This window comes from Leptopilina boulardi, unplaced genomic scaffold, assembly GCF_019393585.1.
Source record: "Leptopilina boulardi isolate dan_hultmark-lab unplaced genomic scaffold, ZJU_Lbou_2.1 LbouV2_351, whole genome shotgun sequence".
NCBI classification, from domain to species: Eukaryota; Metazoa; Arthropoda; class Insecta; order Hymenoptera; family Figitidae; genus Leptopilina; species Leptopilina boulardi.
This window is the reverse complement of record NW_026137920.1, coordinates 3121608-3142134: the sequence shown is the minus strand read 5'-3', so window position 1 is coordinate 3142134 and position 20527 is coordinate 3121608. Positions and strand designations below refer to the sequence as shown.

Sequence of the window (20527 nt, the reverse complement as noted above, 5' to 3'; positions counted from 1 at the left end):
TTCGATAAATTGAATTATTATTCATTCATATCTTCTTAATTTGATCACATTTCACCTGTGACTTTTTCAACTTCACTATTTGTTTTAAGTTTTTTTGATGGTGGTATTGGAAGTTTGATTTTTTCTTGCAATATGTTGTTCTCTATTATTTTTGGCTTTTGAATAGTTTTGGTGCCAGAATTTGCAGAGGAAAAAGATTCTACATGAATTATAAAAAATAAACATGATTATGTTGATTTAATTTTTATACTACATAGGATAAATGTAAAACATATTATTATAATTATTGAATGTTTATTTATGATAATATTTCATATTATATTTTTTATTCACCTAAAAGTTGACCAATATTAGCGGTGGCCTTTTGTTTCGATGGTTGGGTTAATTCAGTGGTTTTTTGTCTCTTCGCTTCTTTTTCATTCGATTTGATATTTTCCGCCGACGGATTAATTTTTGCTCGATTTTGTCTGGATCTCTTATACTGATCTGCGTAATTTTCTGTGTTTTACTATCAATTTCAGAGAATACCAAAGCTTCTAACAACTTTTCCTTCCCTTTTTCCAAAGTGCCTGATTGTGAAAATTATAACAATTCATTTATTATCTTAAGTGAATAAAATACAAAAAAGACATTTCTTGTAATTTTTTAATTTTATTCTTTATTCTTAAAATAAAATATCATTTAAAAGTTGTAGTAAAATTTTTTTTCCAAAAAAAACTTTTTTTTCAATTGAAATTATTTTATTTAAAAAAATGTTATTGACAAGTTAAAAACCAAATTTTTTTCGCAAATTAATTTAGCAAAATAGGAAAAAAGTGAAACTATTACAAAAGGGAATAAAATGTCCCTATGAATATGAAATTTAAATTCAAAAATTGAGTGTTTTAAAAGTGTAAAAATAAATTCTGATTTCAATTTAGTAATAACTTTAATGATTTAATTGATTTTATATTAATTCTTACTTATTTTTTTCAAATAATTCAGAACAATGTACTGCTTCCACGTAATTTTTGGATCGACCAATTTGGAGACCAACATATTAACTGTCATTTTATCGTCTATTGGCGGATAATAACAAACAAATTTATTATTGTTTCCAGGAGAAACAATCCATTTAGTCGGAACTAGTACTAATCCATCTTCTAGTTCAACTACTGAGAACGAGAACTTTTCGTCTACCATTTCTAAAAAATTTTAGCTTCAGTTTTTACACTAGAAAATTAATAATATATAATAAATTTGAAGTTTTTTAATAGAAAATTTTTTTCTTATAGCTGAAAGCTATTCCGTTGCGGGTAATCAACTTTGCGTGACTGATTTTGACTTTTACAGAACAAATGAATATTGTTTTAAAAAAAACAAGTTCAGTTTCTATGGAGCGTAAAAAATGCATGTTGTTGATTGGTAACTAACAAAATTAGATTTTGATGATACGTGATATTATCGGTTCTTACGTTTTTTGAAATGATTTTTATAGATGTATATGTGTATTTGAAAACTGAAAATATTTTGGAATTTTATAATTCCGTCAACACAATCTTCATCTTTTTTACAGGTAAGTGAAGTTTATATTAATTTTAAGATATTTAATTCCTTACTTTATTTCGTTATTCTTGTTTTTATTATCAATTTAACAAAATATTTTGTTTTATATATTTTTTAGACGTTTGAAAAATTTTTAACGTTAAAATGTTTATTTCTGGTACAATTTTGAAAGTTGAAAATTTTCCCATTTTTATACAATATTTTTTATTGTATCTGGCTTTAATTATTTCAATTTTTTAGATTGTATCATGTCACCAAAGTTTTGACATCAGTTGTACAAAGATGCCTAAAATAAGTGAGACTGGGTGTTATTCAAACAGACATCTTCGACGATTAGGACATTATCAAGCAACGTTAGATTTGCAAAAACGTTCTTCTGACAATTTTACATCAGTACCAAATTCCAATGAAAATAATTCTTTAAATCTAAAAAATAATATTAATGCTGAAATATGTAATGAGGATATTACTACTGACGATGAAATCCATTCCGAAATTTCTGAGTCTGATAACGATTTTTATTCTCAAAGATCGACTGATTCTGAAAATGAAGCTGTTTACTTCGACCTACATGCAACACAAGATTTAACGAAAGAAGAAAAAGAAGAAAATTATGATACAAATAGTACCGACAGTGAAGATTCGCAATATTCGTTAGATTTTGATTTCGAAAACGAAGAGTTTTTCAACGTATCAGATAGTGATTCTGAAAAAATTTTGATACGGATTCGGATTGCTTTGAAAAACAAGAAAGAGAAGAAATAGAAGAAAAAACTCATCAAGGCAAGAGTAATGAATTTAAAACCACTTTAATCAATTGGGCTTTTTTGTTTAATATTCCTCACGTTGCTATAACCGCACTACTTGTGATTTTATCGCTATTCACAAATTATTTATTACCACGCACTGCACGAACTTTGTTACGAACTCCAAGAAAAACTGAACCTATTGTTACTTTGTCTGACGGAGGAGAATATCTTCATTTAGGTGAGGTCTAGTTTTTTTTGGATAAAAATTAATTATTAAAATTAGAAAAAATAATTTGAATAATATATTTGAATAATAAAAATAATAATATATTTGAATAACAAAAATAAATTTGAATATTAAATAAGTAGTAAAAAAATAAATTAATGCTAAATTAGTTAATTAACAAATTTATTGAATTTTTTAAAATTGAAATTAGAATTATTTTTAAATATTACTAATTTAATATAATACCCTTAATATATTAATATATTTAAGGTGAAGGACAAGAGAAATTTCAATCCTACGAAATTTATTTTCTTTCAATGCGTCAATTTTTTGGGTATTATTTAGAAACTAAATTTATTCAACATTATTAAAATTTTAAAAATATTATTGTCGACTATTTTATTATTATTATTATTATTATTATTATTAATTATTTATTATTTGTCAAAAACATGAAGAATTTGGAATATTATAATATCAATTGAAAAAATTATTTTTTTAAATTATCGATGAAAAATTATAAAAATTTTAGAAAAAAATAGATTAAAGATATTACCAATACGATTGAAACCAATCAAAATCAAAGTTTCATTTATTTATTTCGATGCAATTCAATACAATTTTAATACAATTATGAAAACATTTAAAAACTCATTTTTGAACTTTTCACGGTTTTTCTATATTTTTAGAAATTTTATTTATTGAAAAAATTGAATATTTTTATATCTATACGATTAAATTTTTAGAATCATGAAAAAATTATATAAAAAATCTGTGTGTAAAAAATAAGAGAAATTATTAAACATTTTCAAATTTCAATTTTTCAAAAATTTCGAATTTTATTAACCCGTAATGGTCATACCTCGAAATAATAACGTAATGGTCATACGGGGTCCAGCGGACCCCAGGCAGCAAAACAGTCGCTGTTTCCCTTCCACTTATTTTATCGGTTCAATTTCGAAACTGAACTTCAGTTTATGGTCTAATCTTCAAAATCCAATAGTATTTTGTCACATTTAAAATTTTTTGCATATTGAAAAAATGAAAACAAAAAAAATTGCAAAAAATGCCACCTTTTTAAAATAATTCATAAAAAATTTAACTTTTGAGATAAAATAAAAACAATTTAGGTTTTAAACTCACTGGATATTGTACTTTCAAGAAAAAAATGTTTTAGAACTTTTAGAAAAAAATTGTAATTTTTCGTAAAATATGCGTGTATTCATCGAATCACAGAAGCAAACTGATGCAATGTCGACCTTCGTCAACCCTTGGAACTTATTAAGATACTTGTCAGCAACGACAAAAGGTACCGCAGGTTTCATTTTGAACGACCAATTTTAAGAAATTTTACAAAAAAATTTTTTTGGGGTCCTTTGGACCTCATATGACCATTACGGGTTAAAAAACTTATTAAGTAATTAATTGTTTTCTCAATTTTCCGTAGTTTATAATTTCATTAAATACTCAATATTTTCTGAAAATATATTGACACTTATAAACATTTGTTGTTGAAATTTCAATTTAAAAAATTGAAAAAATTAAAAATATTTTTAAAAAGTGGAAATTGAAAAGTGAAATTGAAAAAGAAAATGAAGAAAAATTCAATTCAAATTTCAATAGTCCCTCCTCGTAATATTAAAATAAGAAATCCAAACAAATTAACATCTTGATATTTTATTTAGGTTTAAAGCGAACTTTAAATTCAATTATAGAAGATTGGAGACACAAAGGATCTAAAAAAATAATATTAATTTACTCATCAATATTGACGGCCTACCAATTTATAAATCTTCAAGAATTGCTTTTTGGTTAATTTTGTGCTCTGAAGTGACATCAGAAAATGTTTATTTGATTGGATCTTATGCAGCGAGTCATCATCCTAAAAATGCAAATGAGTTTTTATTAAGATTTGTAGAAGACGCAAAATTTTATTGCGAAAATGGAATAATTAATTTTGAAGATCGTAAAATCGAAGTAAACATTTCTGGGTTGGTTTGTGATGCAACTGAACCTAGATTTGGAGCTGTTTCTAATGTGCTAATTGATTATATGCACCTGGTACTGTTGGGAATAATGAAGTAAATGATTTATTTATGGATTTGGGGTCCACCTAATGTAAGACTTAATCAAGATTACATTGATAAAATCTCGGCAAAGCTAAGAGGAATGAGGAAAAGTCAACCAACTGATTTTTGTAGACGACCAAGATCATTGAGAGACGTGAAATTTTGGAAGGCCACGTAGTTCAGGAACTTTTTGTTGTACAGTGGTCCAATTGTGCTAAAAAAATTTTTGCCTAAAAATATGTTAGATAATTTCTTGTCTCTTCATGTGGCAATGACAATTTTAGTAAGCCCAATTTTCTCAAAATGTCAAGAAAACATCGCTTATGCGCAACAACTTATTGAATATTTTTGTTGGAAGTGCAACGATTCTGTTAATGTAAAAGTGACAAATACTGTAAGTTCCAAGAGTCTATGTCTAGGGTTGGAGGGTTGTTTATAACCTCAGGTCAAAATTTTAGTCAGTAAGGAACTGTACTCCGACGCGAAAGGTTTAGCTCATTTTTTTGTATCCAATACTTTCATTCTCAAAATATAAACTGAACATTTATACATTGTATTTGTGTTTGACTTTATTTATTTTACAATCCTTATTTACACATTAATCGTTTAAAATCTTAATGTTCAATTCAATAAACTGCGCGGTGCTTATTTTTCGCCAACAGGTTATGGGCCCAGGAAGCACAGTTCGGATGAAGTGCAAGTTATAAAGTAATTAATTGAACGTTCATAAGTGCAAAGTTATTTTTTATGCGATAACGTGTAATAAAAATTGAAGACAATAAAGTGTAAAATAGTAAAGTGTGGAAACAATAAAGTTAAGTGAGTGCGTCAAAGATAAAGCCTAAAGTTAAAAATGGCTGAAAGTTCAAGTTTTAAAATTGAAAAACTCGGAAGTGATAACTATCAAATATGGAAATTAAAGTTGGAGTTATTACTAATTAAGGAAGGATTATGGGATTTCATCACTGAAGATAAACCAGAAGAACCAGATGAGAAATGGATAAAGGGTGACAACAGGGCTCGCGCTAGCATCGGATTGCTATTAGAAGATTTTCAACTTCTACATATTCGTGAAGCAAAGACAGCACGTCAGGCTTGGGAAGCATTGAAGAAAATTCACGAGAAATCATCTATGACAAACAAGATATTTCTGTTGAAGAAAATTGTTACTCTCAAATTGGAAGAAAATGGAGATATGCATTTGTACATAAATACAATGATGAGTTTGGTGCATAAAATAGCAGCGCTTGGCGAAACTATCAAGGAAAATATAATTGTAGCTCTACTTTTCGCAAATCTACCAGATTCATACAGTACACTAATTACAGCATTGGAATCTAGACCGGAAGAGGATTTAACACTTGAATTTATAAAGGGAAAACTTATAGATGAGTATGAGCGACGTAAAAATTCAAGTTTAATTAATTCTACAGTTGAAACAGCAATGAAAGTTTCGCACACCAACAATCATGCTGGAAATCAGGCAAACAAATGTTTCTTCTGCCATAAACCTGGACACCAAAAGAAAGAATGCAGAAAATATATTGCATGGAAAGCAAAAAAGGAACAAGAAGGAAAAAACCCAAGTTCAGAAAATAAAGCAAATTTTTGTTTTATGGTCGCAGAAGGAAAAACTAAAAATTCAGGAGAATGGTTCATCGACTCAGGGGCTTCAAGCCATATGGTAACCAGTCGGGAATTTTTCACGGAATTTAAAAATCTCAACTCTACCGTTCACTTGGCCGAAAAGGAAAATACTGCAGCAGTCCTCGGCATTGGAACCGGAGTAATAAAATGTTTCAATAAGGAAGGGTCTCAGGTAGAGATTGTTCTCCAGGATGTACTGTACGTGCCATCATTCAATAACAATCTCATATCTGTGAGAAAAATCACACAAAACGGTCATCAAGTTTTATTTACTGGCTCAAACTGTGAAATCTTTTCAAGTGATAAAAATATTGCTCTGGGGGTTAGCTGTGGGGACAATTTGTATAAACTGTTAACTAAAGAAACGGCTATGGCAGCAACGGAAGATCAACACATTGAAGATTGTCAACATGAATGGCACAGGAAATTTGGCCACAGGGATATAGATGCAATTAAGAAACTCGTCAATGAAGATCTGGCTACAGGTATAAGGATTAAGGATTGTGGTTCAAGAATACAGTGTGAGTGCTGTGTAAAAGGAAAGTTATCAAGAAAACCATTTCCAAAGTTTTCGGAAACAAAATCTTGTGCAACGCTGGATCTTGTGCATACAGATGTTTGTGGGCCGATGAGAACAATTACGCCAGGTAACAAAAGATACATTTTGACTATAATTGACGATTACAGTAGATACAGCATGGTCTATTTAATGCAACACAAAAGTGAAGCTGTAAATTTAATCAAGAATTTTATTGAATTCACAAAAACTCAATTCAATAAAAAACCAAAAATTATACGTTCCGATCAGGGGAGAGAATATGTCAATAATGAATTGCAAAATTACCTGAAAAAGGAAGGGATTCAGACGCAATATACGGTGGCTTACTCTCCACAGCAAAATGGTACAGAGGAACGCAAAAATAGATCGTTAGTAGAAATGGCAAGATGCATGATTATTGATGCCAATATGGAAAACAAATACTGGGGAGAGGCAGTAATTACGGCAAACTACCTACAAAATCTTCTTCCCACGAAGGGTACAACAAAGACTCCTTATGAGATATGGCATTCAATGAAACCAAATGTGAAGGACTTACACATATTTGGATCAACAGTTCTTGCACACATACCAAAGGAACAACGGGGTAAATTGGATGAAAAAGCTGAGAAATTAATTTTTGTCGGATACTCCGATACGTGCAAGGGTTATCGTCTGTTGAATATGCAAACAAATAAAGTTACTGTCAGCAGAGATGTTGTTTTTCTAAGGGAAGGATCACATAAATCAAAGGATAAAATGACTGACAATAATACAGAAGTCATCATACAGACATCAAATGAAGAAGAAGACAATACAAAAGAAAATCAAGAAATCAACATTGAAGAATTTCATCATGAAGAGGATTCGAACGAGAATTCGTCAGAAGAAGAAGAGCAGGTAGCAGCTGAACAACTCCAAAATGAACCTCGACGTTCAATGAGAAATAATTTGGGCGTTCCCCCAGAAAGGTTTGTCGCAGGTACGGTAACAGAAGTCAGCGGGGAACCGAAAAATTATAAAGAAGCAATTACATCGATAAACAGTTCTGAATGGATAGCTGCAACGGAAGAAGAAATACAATCGCTCATCGAAAACAAAACATGGGATTTAATACAGCCTCCGGAAAATGCAAAAGTAGTTGGTTGTAAGTGGGTTTTTAAATCAAAAACAAACACTGAAGGATTTTTAACCAAATACAAAGCAAGATTAGTGGCTCAAGGATTCTCGCAAAAATTCGGTGTGGACTACGACGAAGTTTTCGCTCCAGTCGTAATCGCTATATGGTTACGCGGACGCAGATTGGGCTTCAAACACAATGGACCGAAAATCAAATAGTGGGTACATTTTTAAATTTAAAGAAGCAACAATAAGCTGGGCTTGTAAAAAGCAGGTATCTGTGGCACTTTCTTCAACTGAAGCGGAGTATGTTGCATTGGCAGATGCTGCACAAGAAGCTCTCTGGATTCGACAACTTTTGGAAGATTTTCAACAAATTCAAGAAGGAGCAACCAAGATTTTTGAGGACAACCAAGCTTGTATAAAACTAGTTGCTAACAAGAAATTCAGTAATAGAACTAAACACATTTCAACTAAGTTTCACTTTATTAGAGATTTAAAAGAAAAAGAAATAATGTTTTTTGAATATTGCCCAACAGAATATATGTTAGCCGATATGTTAACAAAATCTCTCAACAGTGTTAAGTTAAAATATTTTTGCAGTAAATGTGGACTAATTTAAAGACAATTAAGGTTTAATCGTTGAGGAAGGGTGTTGGAAGTGCAACGATTCTGTTAATGTAAAAGTGACAAATACTGTAAGTTCCAAGAGTCTATGTCTAGGGTTGGAGGGTTGTTTATAACCTCAGGTCAAAATTTTAGTCAGTAAGGAACTGTACTCCGACGCGAAAGGTTTAGCTCATTTTTTTGTATCCAATACTTTCATTCTCAAAATATAAACTGAACATTTATACATTGTATTTGTGTTTGACTTTATTTATTTTACAATCCTTATTTACACATTAATCGTTTAAAATCTTAATGTTCAATTCAATAAACTGCGCGGTGCTTATTTTTCGCCAACAATTTTCTTCAAACCTTTCAAGTTATTTATGGAAAAGAATTCATGTCGTATAATTTCCACAATTTACTTCACCTTTGTAAAGATGTTGAAATCAATGGTCCTGTAGATAGATTTTCTGCATTCAAATTCGAAAATTTCATGACAAGTATTAAAAGAAAATTAAGAAAAAAGAATCAATCTTTACAGCAATTAAGCAAAAGATACGCGGAAATTGAGGTATCGAAAAAAATAAACAATCCAAAATTCAAACATAACACTACTTTGAAGCGTTCACATTTTGATGGCCCATTAACAAACGACAATTTAAAAATTACTCGACAGTACAAAATACTTGATCATGAATCATTTCACATTGATTGTGAAAGTATCAGAGATAACTGTGTCCTTTTTAAAGATGGATCTATCTCAACAATATTAAATATTGTAGAATCTGGAAAAAACAATATCTATTTTATCGGAAAGAAATGCTTGTCACAGGGAGATATTTATGACATTCCATGTCATTCAAGTGACTATAATATTAATCAAATAACTGAAACTGACAATGAATTATTCTGTTGGCCATTAACTGAATTGAAAGCCAAATTTTGGAAAATTCCTACGAATAACATGAAATATGCAGTTTTCCCAATTCTCCACACAAATTCCTCATGAAAAATTTTTCTTACAAATGATTTGAAATTATCATTCCAATTTTTTAAAATTTTTTCATAAGAAAACGATTATTCTAATTTGGAGTTTTGACTGCCTAATTAAAATGTTGGTAAGTTATTTATAATGTTCTATATTATAAAACTGAAATTACATACAAAGAAAGCAGTTCAAAAAAATTCAAAGGTTTTAAAATTCAAAATTAAATTCAAAATTCCCTACTCATTAATAACTATTTAAAAATTAATGAAAAGTTAATGAGATGATTTTCAAAATTATCAATTTTTTTAATTGTAATTATAAAATATTTATGAAAACAAGTAAGCAAATATCTTAAATTAAATTTATTTATTAATTTATTGTAATAAATTTCAAGCAGTCCTTGGAGAAATAATTAAATAATTAAATTACTGTCTTTAATTGATTTATTACATTCTGTTTATGTAATTATTTGATAATTCGTTTCATTTTTTAATTAAAAATTATTGAAATATCTGGCTACACTTAATAAGAGTTTTTTGTTACAGATTGAGCGAGCAATAATTAGCAGTTTCATTAACTCTAATAATAGTGTTACTAAAGGAACAAAAATTCGTCAAACAGTAACTGATCCTTCTTGACTCACAATCAGAAAAGTATCAGAAAATTCTCCTTTTTTTGGAATGCAATTCCGTCGAGATTGCTTGATATTTACTTTTCCTTGTTGTGATATCTCGTTCTAAATTTTATTACTCTGTAAATCTACATCTCTACCAAGAATTGACTACTGGCGCAAAACTGCGCTAGTACAACCAGTACTGTAGCGGTACTGGCACCAGTACTGCGCCAGTAGTGAACTCTGACAATTTTTGGTAGGTATTAATTAAATTCTAATAATAGAAACAGAATACGTTACTTACTAGTTTGAAGTTGAATGCAACATTATTGTAAATGAGATTTGGTCAATTAAACTTTAACACTTAATATTAGAGAGTGATCCTAGTAAGGGTTATCACAATATTGCTTTGAATAATAATACTGATTTTTCATTTAACAGAGCAAAGCAAAATATGGAAAATAGTGATCCAGAAAATAAAGAACACAATTACAAAGAACATGGAGACGATGACTCCGATTTGTATGAAAAAATTAATTACAATTTTTTATTATTGTCATAAATATTATGTTCAATTTTTATTATAAATAAAAAATACATGTCTTACGTAATTTCTATTATTTTATCTAAGGTATTTTTGGGTAGTTGAGCTAGTGAAAATATTACAGAAGAAATGAAGGAATCCTGGGATTTTTACAAAAGTATTATTATGTGAGTGATTCTCTTTTGTGACAACAAAAAGTCCTCCATTAATACCTAAATTTCTCTACATTCTTTGATTTTTCTTAAAATTCAAGTCTTTCATTTTCTAAAATATTTTTTTGAGTATTTTTGAATTTTTATTTAAATATTTCAGAATTTATATTCGAAATACTCGTGAAATGTTACGTCGAAACATTTCTAATACATTCAAAGAAATGTTTCAGCAACATTACTGAAAAATGTTCGAGCAATTTTAAAACAAATTTTTTAGAATATTTCTTTGTAATATTTCTGGAATCTTTCATTGGAATGTTTAATAAGTCGGACATAGCAATGTTTTCGCAACATTGCTGCAATGTTACGTTAGAATATTCCGAATGTTGCAATAAAATATTGCAGCAATGTTGCTGAAATGTTATGTGTTATGTGGGTTTAGCCAACTTGTTATCATTTATTTTCTTACACGATACAAATACAAATTCCAATAGCAGTAACTAATGTTGCGTATATTAATAAGAACAAGAAGTGATAGAAAATTTGCGTAATCTAATGTTTGCATCTGCTGTGTTCTAGGGAAAATACTCTCTTATTATTTTTGTTGACAGTGCGGATTTAAAATTACAATATTGATCATCCAACTTTTATTCCCAAAAATTATAGTTATGTATTATTATTATTACTATTTTTACATTTAATAAGTATAAAAAAATTGCACTAGTAATTTCAACTGATCTGCACATCGTAATGAAGCATTTTTTCATAATAATGCATAAAAAAACAATAAATACATAAAAAGTCATGCCGGAGGATCGGTTACGTTTTTGAATCTTTGAAATTATGTTCATTTAGTGTCCAGAGATTCAAAATATATAAGAGTTTTTTTCGGCATCGGGGACCAACTTTTTCTTCATTTAAGACTGGTGTGCATATTCGAGAAAATGATTAAATTATTTAGTAGCAATTAAATATCAATAGTTAGTTCATTTTATTTTCAATTTCAGAAAATAAGTTTGACGATAAATCTTTTTCTTTGTTAACTAAAAAGGATATTAAAGAAATTATACCCGAAGCTGGTCCGGAACTTAATTTTGAATGAAGATACTTTCAACATTTTAAATCAGTATACTTTTACTTTTAACTGTAAACAAAAATATTTATAATTCGTTTACTTAAAAAAATTGAAAATAGTTATAATTTTTGTATTTAATTGACATATGCAATTTGGGAGATAAGTAAAAATTTCATATAAAATTCTTAATTATTATATTAAAGTTGCTTGTCAGTTTTTCATTTTTTATATATGTACAATTTTTTTAAAGAGTGATAATGCCAGTGCATCAGAAATTGTTTCCGCGTTACCCAGTCTCAAAACTTCCACTAATTCATCAAAAAAAATATTGATGGCAATTCAAAAACTTTTGAATCAAATTCAAGAAAATAACTGTAAGAATACATTTTATAATTTATACACTTTTATTATTTATTATATATTTTCATATTGTGTTCTTACTAAATTTTTAATTTACTTTTAATTTGAAGGGGTTAATGCAGTAGTTTAAGCGAATGGCTCTTTGAGGGAAGAAAGTGAACCACCAAATAAAAAAAGAGAAATATCAATAATAATTGATCAAGCAGAAAAACAACCAGAATGTTTAATATTTCCAAATGTAAGTTTTATGTTTTTATTTTTGTTTAAAATTTATCAAGGTTTAATTCATTATATTTTTCTAAAAACCATTGAGGCCTCATTTATAAAAAATGATACTTTCAAAAATATTACTTTATTTCGCTCTTCACCTAATGTCGTATAATATATACGTTCTAGGGTTTGAAAGCTTCTTTGCAAAGTAATGTACAAGGAAAAATCTTACTCAAATCCGGTGAAAATTTGACTTCTACAACAAGAAACGAATTGGCAAGATGTATCGTGGATCATCTTTTTAAATGTTTTTCAATTAAACATATGTACGTTTATTTGCAAACGAATTTTAAATAATTGTAAATGTAATATTTTAAATTCTCACGACTTGAAACTCACTTAAACTTTTGCAACATTAAAAAGGAGATATTTATCGCAGCAAGCCAAGAAATAGTTCTTGCTTATCCAAATAAGAGTTCAAATGTTTATTTTGTACCTGGAACCTCTGCAACTAGATTTTCTCCAAAAACGTTTAATACAGTAAAGTTGTGGAGCCGTTATAATAACGTGAAAGCTAAGTTGGGTCCGTATACCCATATAAGGGAAATTAATAAAGAAAACGCAACTTGCCAGCAAAGTATGTAATATTAAGTTCTTTTAAACATTTGCCATTATTACACTCATATAAAACTTATGCATTTGTCCTAGATTCACTTGTCTCAACAGAAAACAAAGATTTGAACAAGGATCGATTAGCAGCTTATCAGTATTTAAAAAATAATGTGGGTATACTTGAAGAACAAAAAGTTCATTGGCAGCTTTGTATTAAAGAGTGTTCGAGTTTTCTAGAAACGCATTCAATTTTCGATTACCTTAACTTGTTTCCCGTTTTGCGTACTCAAATTGGATATGAATTGCTTTTATTAGATTTTTACTGCAGTTTATGAGAAACAAAAAGTTTTTTTATACGCTATTTAGAAGCATTTGTCGCGTAGTATATTATTACTTAGAATTCAAAGGAAACAACTTCCTGAAGATTTGCTTGAAAACCCACAGGGTAAAAAATTTTTAATGTTTTTTTTCTTTACTCTACATTTTATTTAATAAATTTCATAATATTGATGAATTTTTTAATTGATTTAAATTTTTCTTTGAAGATCTGACTATATTGAAGTATACGCCATTCATGTTTAACCCGGGTACTATACGCGACACTAAAAAGAACACTAACTTTAAACCTACGAAAAAGGAATTGTCAGAGGCATTTATTTTACAAGTTCATGTAAGACTTTTAAATATATACTCAATTTCAGTCTAATGAAGTGATTCTTTAACTTATAACTTTGTTTAACTGTTTTTTCGACTTAACTTTGATATTATTATAAACTTTATGTTTTCGATTTATATGTACATGATTAATAAGATTTGATACTTTCAGGACTTGACTACTTTTAATGAACAGATAAAATTAAGAGAAAAGATTATTTTTGACAAAGGAGACACTCTCCAACCATTGATTGTAATTGTTGGTCCAGAAACAGATTACACCATTTATGTTTATGTAGATGGAATGAAATATTTTATGAAGAGTTTGATTAAAGCAGTCGATGTTTGTTTTAAATTGTTTCACGTATTTAACGCGAATTATCCTAAAACTGGTCAACAGATATGAAAATTCATTCAACGTTTCATTTACCACATACATACGGATGGAGATCCCAGTAAAAATGCATTATGCCCAATCATCTGCAATATTTTTCGTGTCTAAAAAGCTGCTAAAATAATATGAAAAACTATTTAAACATTGAAAAAACAGTAGAAAATACTTAATTCTTGATATATACAGAAAAAGAAAGTATAAAAATAGCTCGATCGAGGAAAAAGAAAGAGTTTTCCGAAAAATCACTTTTTAACTGACAGTATACTGCTGTACTTGACATTTTATGGGTAAAAAAGAAAAGATTATGATAATGAGTTAAACTTCATTATCGACTCTCAATATTTGTCGAATGGTAAAATATAATAGTAGATTTCTTTGATTTTTTAAAAAAGGAATAATTAAGCAAATTAAAAGTTATTGCCAGTGCAGTGAAATTAAAAAATTTTAAAAAACGTGAATAGTCCTATAAGTTTTAAATCGGTGTAATAAAATTTGTAAAAATTACTTTTTAGTATTATTATCTATTTATTAATAATTACTTTTAACTATTTATGATTGTTATTTAATTATATTACAGTGAAAAAATGTGTATATATAGTGTAGTGTAATAAGGAAATTTGAAAATTGGTAAGTATAAAAAATAACAGATTTTATTTATTTTATAAATTAGTTGGAAAATATATTAATATAATATAATTATTATACCCGAGTAGAAATCCCCAAGGTATGCCTAAAATGATAATTGGCCCTAAGCTGGTCCTAAGTTGGCAGAAAATGTTAATATTTCCTAATTTGGTCCTAACTTGGTCCTGCTTTTACAAGACATTTTAGTAATATCGGAGTATTTTGGCATTATTAATTATAATTAATAATAATATTATAATAATAATATAATTATAATAATAAAATAATAAAAAAATATATAAATACAATAATAAAAATAATAAAAAAAATAAAAATATACCATAGTTTTTTAAAAATTTTAATTAATTATTAATTAAATTTATATTAAACAAAATTAGAAGGGTTACATTTAATTTGAGTTTTTTTGCCCCTACTTTTTCAACCCTAGCAGACGAAACGGACGAACGAAACTATAAGCAGAAGTTATTTAGAGGTTAAGTTCTTGTGTAAAAAGTGCAATGTAATTCTGCTTGTTTATTGATGAGTGTTAATAAAATACAGTTAAATGAAAATATAAATCCAGTCACATTAATGACAATGGAGCGAGATCAGATTGGAAAAGAAGAAAATCGTGTTAGAAATGAGAAATTCAATAGAATTCAACGAAGTTTGCGAGATCTTGAATCATGCTCTATTGACATGTCTTTAGAAGATACTTTTGAAGGTAAGTAATATATATATATATATATTCATATTTAAGCTACAATGTGTAATGTGAATATAATTATACTGTTCATTTATTACTCATCTTCATATCAGATAAATAGCACAAGCACTAATTTTTGGTTTTAACAGTTGACGCGTATCACTTTTAGGTTATGCACCCACACAATATAAAAAGTTTCAGAGGAATTTTACATTGGTACATTTATAACCCATTTTAACCCATTAACGACCGCCAGGACGAAAAATTTACCTTCACTTAGCAGCTGTTATTTTATATAAAAAAAAATTCAAAAAATTCAGGATAGCCCATTTCTAACGTAAAATTTATCGCTCTTTTCGATTCTAAAGTCCAAATTTAATAATAATTAAATCCTTAATATTTATAACAATTTTATTGCAAAAAAACATGATTTTCTGCAAAAAAATTTTTATTCAAAAAATATTTTGACAATAATTCAACATGGCGGATCCAATATGGCGGACAATTATTTTAAAAACTCAATGGATTTATCTGAAATTTGTTACTCGGGCGTTTTTGGGGTCGCCGGTTACGAATCTGAAGTTACTATTCAATAATTTAACATGGCGGATTCGAGATAGCCTACAAATATTAAAAGTCACCGAAATTGTTGAAAATCAATACTTATTGAGTTTTTGGGGTCGTTGATTTCGAATTACAGTAATAAAATAGTAGATCAGTAATAAAAAATGTGTTCGATTTTAATATAAAGTGAAGTAATTCGAAATCAACGACCCCAAAAACTCAATAAGTATTGATTTTTAAGCCAATTCGGTGCATTTTAAAATTTGTAGGCTATTTCGAATCCGCCATGTTGAATTATTGAAAAGTAACTTTAGATTCGTAACCGGCGACCCTAAAAACCCCCGAGTAACAAATTTCAGATAAATCCATTGAGTTTTTGAAAAAATTGTCCGCCATATTGGATCCGCCATTTTGAATTATTGAAAAATAACTTCAGATTCGTAACCGGCGACCCCAAAAACCCCCGAGTAACAAATTTCAGATAAATCCATTGAGTTTTTAAAAAAATTGTCTGCCATATTGGATCCGCCATTTTGAATTTTTGAAAACTTATACCGTATTCGTGTTTAGTGACCCAAAAAACATAAGTATATAGTGCAGAAATAGAAATAATTCATCAATATATTATTTTTTGCAAAATAGTATTTTTTAAATCTTTTTTTGTGGAAAATCGCCTTTTTGTCGTCCGACATCTTAAATTTTGAAATTCACAACTATATATTTTTGTAACTGGGTATTCGAGGACGCGATATTTTGGGTTCCGGAGCAATTTAACAGTCGTTTTCCATGTCAAAATATTTTTTAAATAAAAATTTTTTTGCAGAAAATCATGTTTTTTTGCAATAAAATTGTTATAAATATTAAGGATTTAATTATAATTAAATTTGGACTTTAGAATCCAAAAGAGCGATAAATTTTACGTTAGAAATGGGCTATCCTGAATTTTTTGAATTATTTTTTCCTATAAAATAACAGCTGCTAAGTGAAGGTAAATTTTTCGTCCTGGCGGTCGTTAATGGGTTAAAAATATTACTTTACATTCTGGAATGTAAATTCACCGCCCAGATAAAAATCTCATTACTATTTTTGAAAAAAAAATTTTTGGGACCTTTTACAGTGCACATGAATTGTATATCTAAAAAAATTTTATTCTGAAATGTACAAACAGCTTGTAACACTGTAAAATTAATAATAAAAACTGAAAGAGAATCATATGTAAATGATCATACGACACATTTTTTTAAAATAAATATTACTTTAACCTATTTCCAGACGAAAATCATGAAGATTCAAGATCGTTTGCAGATGAAAGTGATCCTGTTAATATGGATGTTGATAATCAAAATTTAAACATCAATGAAGGTAAAGACAAAGTTCTAAATTTACAATAACAAAAGTCACTTTCGTCTTAAAAACATATTATCTTATGTTGTTTATTAACTATTAGATGAAATTCAGCAAGAACGTAACAGGGAAGAGGCTATTGATGCTGCTGATCATGATGCACTTTATTTTCAAGACCAAGAAGAACAAAATGATGTAATTGAAGCGGAATTTGTAAATGACGTCCTAGGAAGACAAGAAGGAGATTCATCGTTGGACGAAGGTTCTGAAGATGACGACGAAGAAGTAGAGGTTAATGAAGTATTGCCTAATGTACCACCTGAAATTCAAGAATTACGTCAATTAGCCATTGAGAAGAATATACCACCAACTACTTTGGATTCTTTATTAAAAATTTTGCGCCAAAGGTTACCCAGGTAAAACGATTCTACGGAAACTACTCCACGGAAATTCCACACTGAATTCCTTACGGAATTCCGTAAAAATTATATACGGAATTCCGCAAAATTTTTGAAAAAAGTTCTTTTGTAATTTTGCGAATTTTTTATAAGAATTACACACATAATCTCTATACAGAATTGTACAACATTTTTGTTGGAATTGCACAAAATTTTTGTTAGAATTTCACAACTGTACACTAAAAAAAATTTAGCCGAAATCCTCAACAACTTTTAGTTAACTGACTTGAAAGTAGTAAAAGTAACTACTTTTTTGGTTATTTTAACTATGTGTGTGTAGTCAATTTAACTATTTTTTATGGAGTTAAGAATTAGTAGTTAATTGTACTTAACAAAAGTAGTTGCGTCAACTCCAAAAATTAAAGCAACTACAAAATCTCATCGGACCAAATATATTCTTAGTTCTTTTATCTACTTTTTGGTAGTCAATACAACTTTTTAAATTTCGTTGAGGACGTATTGAATAACGCAAGGTTGTTAACAAGTAGTAAAATCTACTAGTCTTTTTACAGTGTATAAAATAAAATTTACGTTATGATCTGATGTATAAGAATCAAGGTGTCAACCGAACACTTTTAACGAGAATAATGACCTCTAAATGCATACTCAAAGGTATAGAATCAAACTTCCATATAATTATATCAAATAAAATAACAATTTTTTAAATTAGTTTTTGCTGTTACTATAACGAGTGATTTAGTTTTAAAAGAAAGTTAAATTTCTCAGCAATTTTTTGTAAATAATATAAGAATCAGCTTTTATGGTGAAAAGAAGTAATATATTAAAATTAAAATTGCAAACACATTAAATAAATCAGTACATTAAATAAATCAGAAATCTAATTGAATAAATAAAAAAATTTCAAGATGTTTCTTTTTGAGCTTTCAGTAATTCTGCTTTCTTTTCAATTCCTTTAATTTATCCTTCAAGCTTTGCTTCAGACCTTGGCTGGTCAGTCCCTGCCACTTCCGCTTTGCAGTAATAGCTTGTACGTAAGCTGGAAGATAAAAAAAAATTTTATTACAATTCTATTTTTTTTTATTATTTATGTCTTTTAAAGGTCGGTAGACAAATGTATTAAGTTTGGTACCTAATAACGCATTAACTGCTTTGAGTGGCAATCCTTTTAGTTCTTTTCCGTCCTCATCTTGCTTTCCTTTTATTCCGGCTAAGGTGCAAGTCTGTAGCGCTTCAGTTGTAAACATGCTACATAAAATTGATCTAGCAAGTGTTGTCGGACATGTGGCCTTATTTTCTGCCGATTTTCGATCAGCTTTCAGCACAAATACACCGCTTTCCTTCACTAGTTCGACAGCCTGCATAAAATTAAAATTTATTATTTTTTGAGGAATTTTAATTTAATTTTTTAAATTTTTATTTTGCACATTCAGGGTGTCCAGCGGTCAGGGAATATATATATATATATATATATATATATATAAATATATGTATATAATATATTAATATTTATAATATTATTATTTTAAAATATATTATTATATTACATATATTATTATAATATAATAATATAGTTATAATATTAATTTACCATCATTTAATTTATATTTTATAATTTATTATATTTATTGAAAAAAAATATGAATAATAATATTTTTCAAAGCACATTAATTAAGGTTTTGAACCGTTTTTTATATTTTAATTATTTACAATCATATAATTACATAGATATATATGAATCAATATTTTACTTACCAGACTCCATTATGATTTTTCCTTTTCTAATTTTCGGTTTTAGCGCGTTTTCAGGATAAATAAACTGGAACTCTTTGCCCACTTCAATCTCTGGTAATTCCGTTACCAGAATAGATAATTTTGAAACTATATAATAATAGCCATCAACTGCACTTATTAAGTAAAAAGTATTTGACATATTTTAATAAGATGACGCTGTCAATTGAATGCAAAACAAAAAGATATTTATTCAATAAAATGAAGTTAGTTATAAAAACTGACACAAGTTGTTTTTTATTTAAATGAATTACCAAATTGTATCGAATGTCAACTCCAAATTTCTGGAGCAGATTTTTCAATGTTTTTAAAAAGATTATAAAGGTTTTATAAATATTGAACTTGATACATGTCACTGATGGGGGTAACGAGAATTCATGAAGAATGCAAAAACTTTGCTACATCTTCATGAATTCTTGTCCTTAGCTGAGTCATTGGTAACGTGTTTTTCTACACTTTTCCAAGCATCCTATCGGCGCGCCCCTTTTCACTCCACGCTTTCCACTCTTTTCCCTATTCGCTCTCTCCACTTTCGCCTTACGGCCCATCTCTATTCATTCTTGCACCTCCCACTCTCAACGCGACAGGCCCTTTGCTTTCCTCGCGCCACTTCTTTTAAATTTCTGTTCGCCGGATACTTTTCCGAGCCGAATTTTCAATTATTTATTTAAATAAAAGGTTATGTTCGAAGTTAGGGGTGCAGTTCCGAATAGCACATACCTCTGATTTCGATAAAACTTGGTATCCCTACGTAATTTGGTGCGCTGATTACGAAAATCATAGTGAAAATTGGCGGAAATTTAATTATCATGGTAAAAACCATAAAAAACACCATAAAATCATGGTTTTTTTCGATTATCTCGTAAAAAACAAAAAACTTCGAAAAAAGTTTTAGACGAAAGTTGTAGATCTCTAAAAAACACACATTTCATGTTTTATGCATTTTTTACCAAAAGTCATTATTTTTCGAGAAAAACG

General features: G+C 28.5%; 1 protein-coding gene and 2 long non-coding RNA genes across 4 annotated transcripts in view; 2 read left to right on the top strand and 1 right to left on the bottom strand.

The window, feature by feature from the left end:
* LOC127286181 (uncharacterized) overlaps window positions 1-20527 on the top strand; it is a 236076-nt gene that overhangs the window by 46013 nt on the left and 169536 nt on the right. The gene's annotated exons all lie outside the window — the stretch shown is intronic.
* Window positions 1-20527, bottom strand: part of LOC127286157 (uncharacterized) — a 254824-nt gene that overhangs the window by 88049 nt on the left and 146248 nt on the right. The gene's annotated exons all lie outside the window — the stretch shown is intronic.
* On the top strand, window positions 13291-13930 carry LOC127286182 (uncharacterized). The gene is made up of 3 exons (XR_007843705.1): window positions 13291-13501; window positions 13602-13726; window positions 13883-13930. It is a non-coding gene; the product is annotated as an uncharacterized LOC127286182 (long non-coding RNA).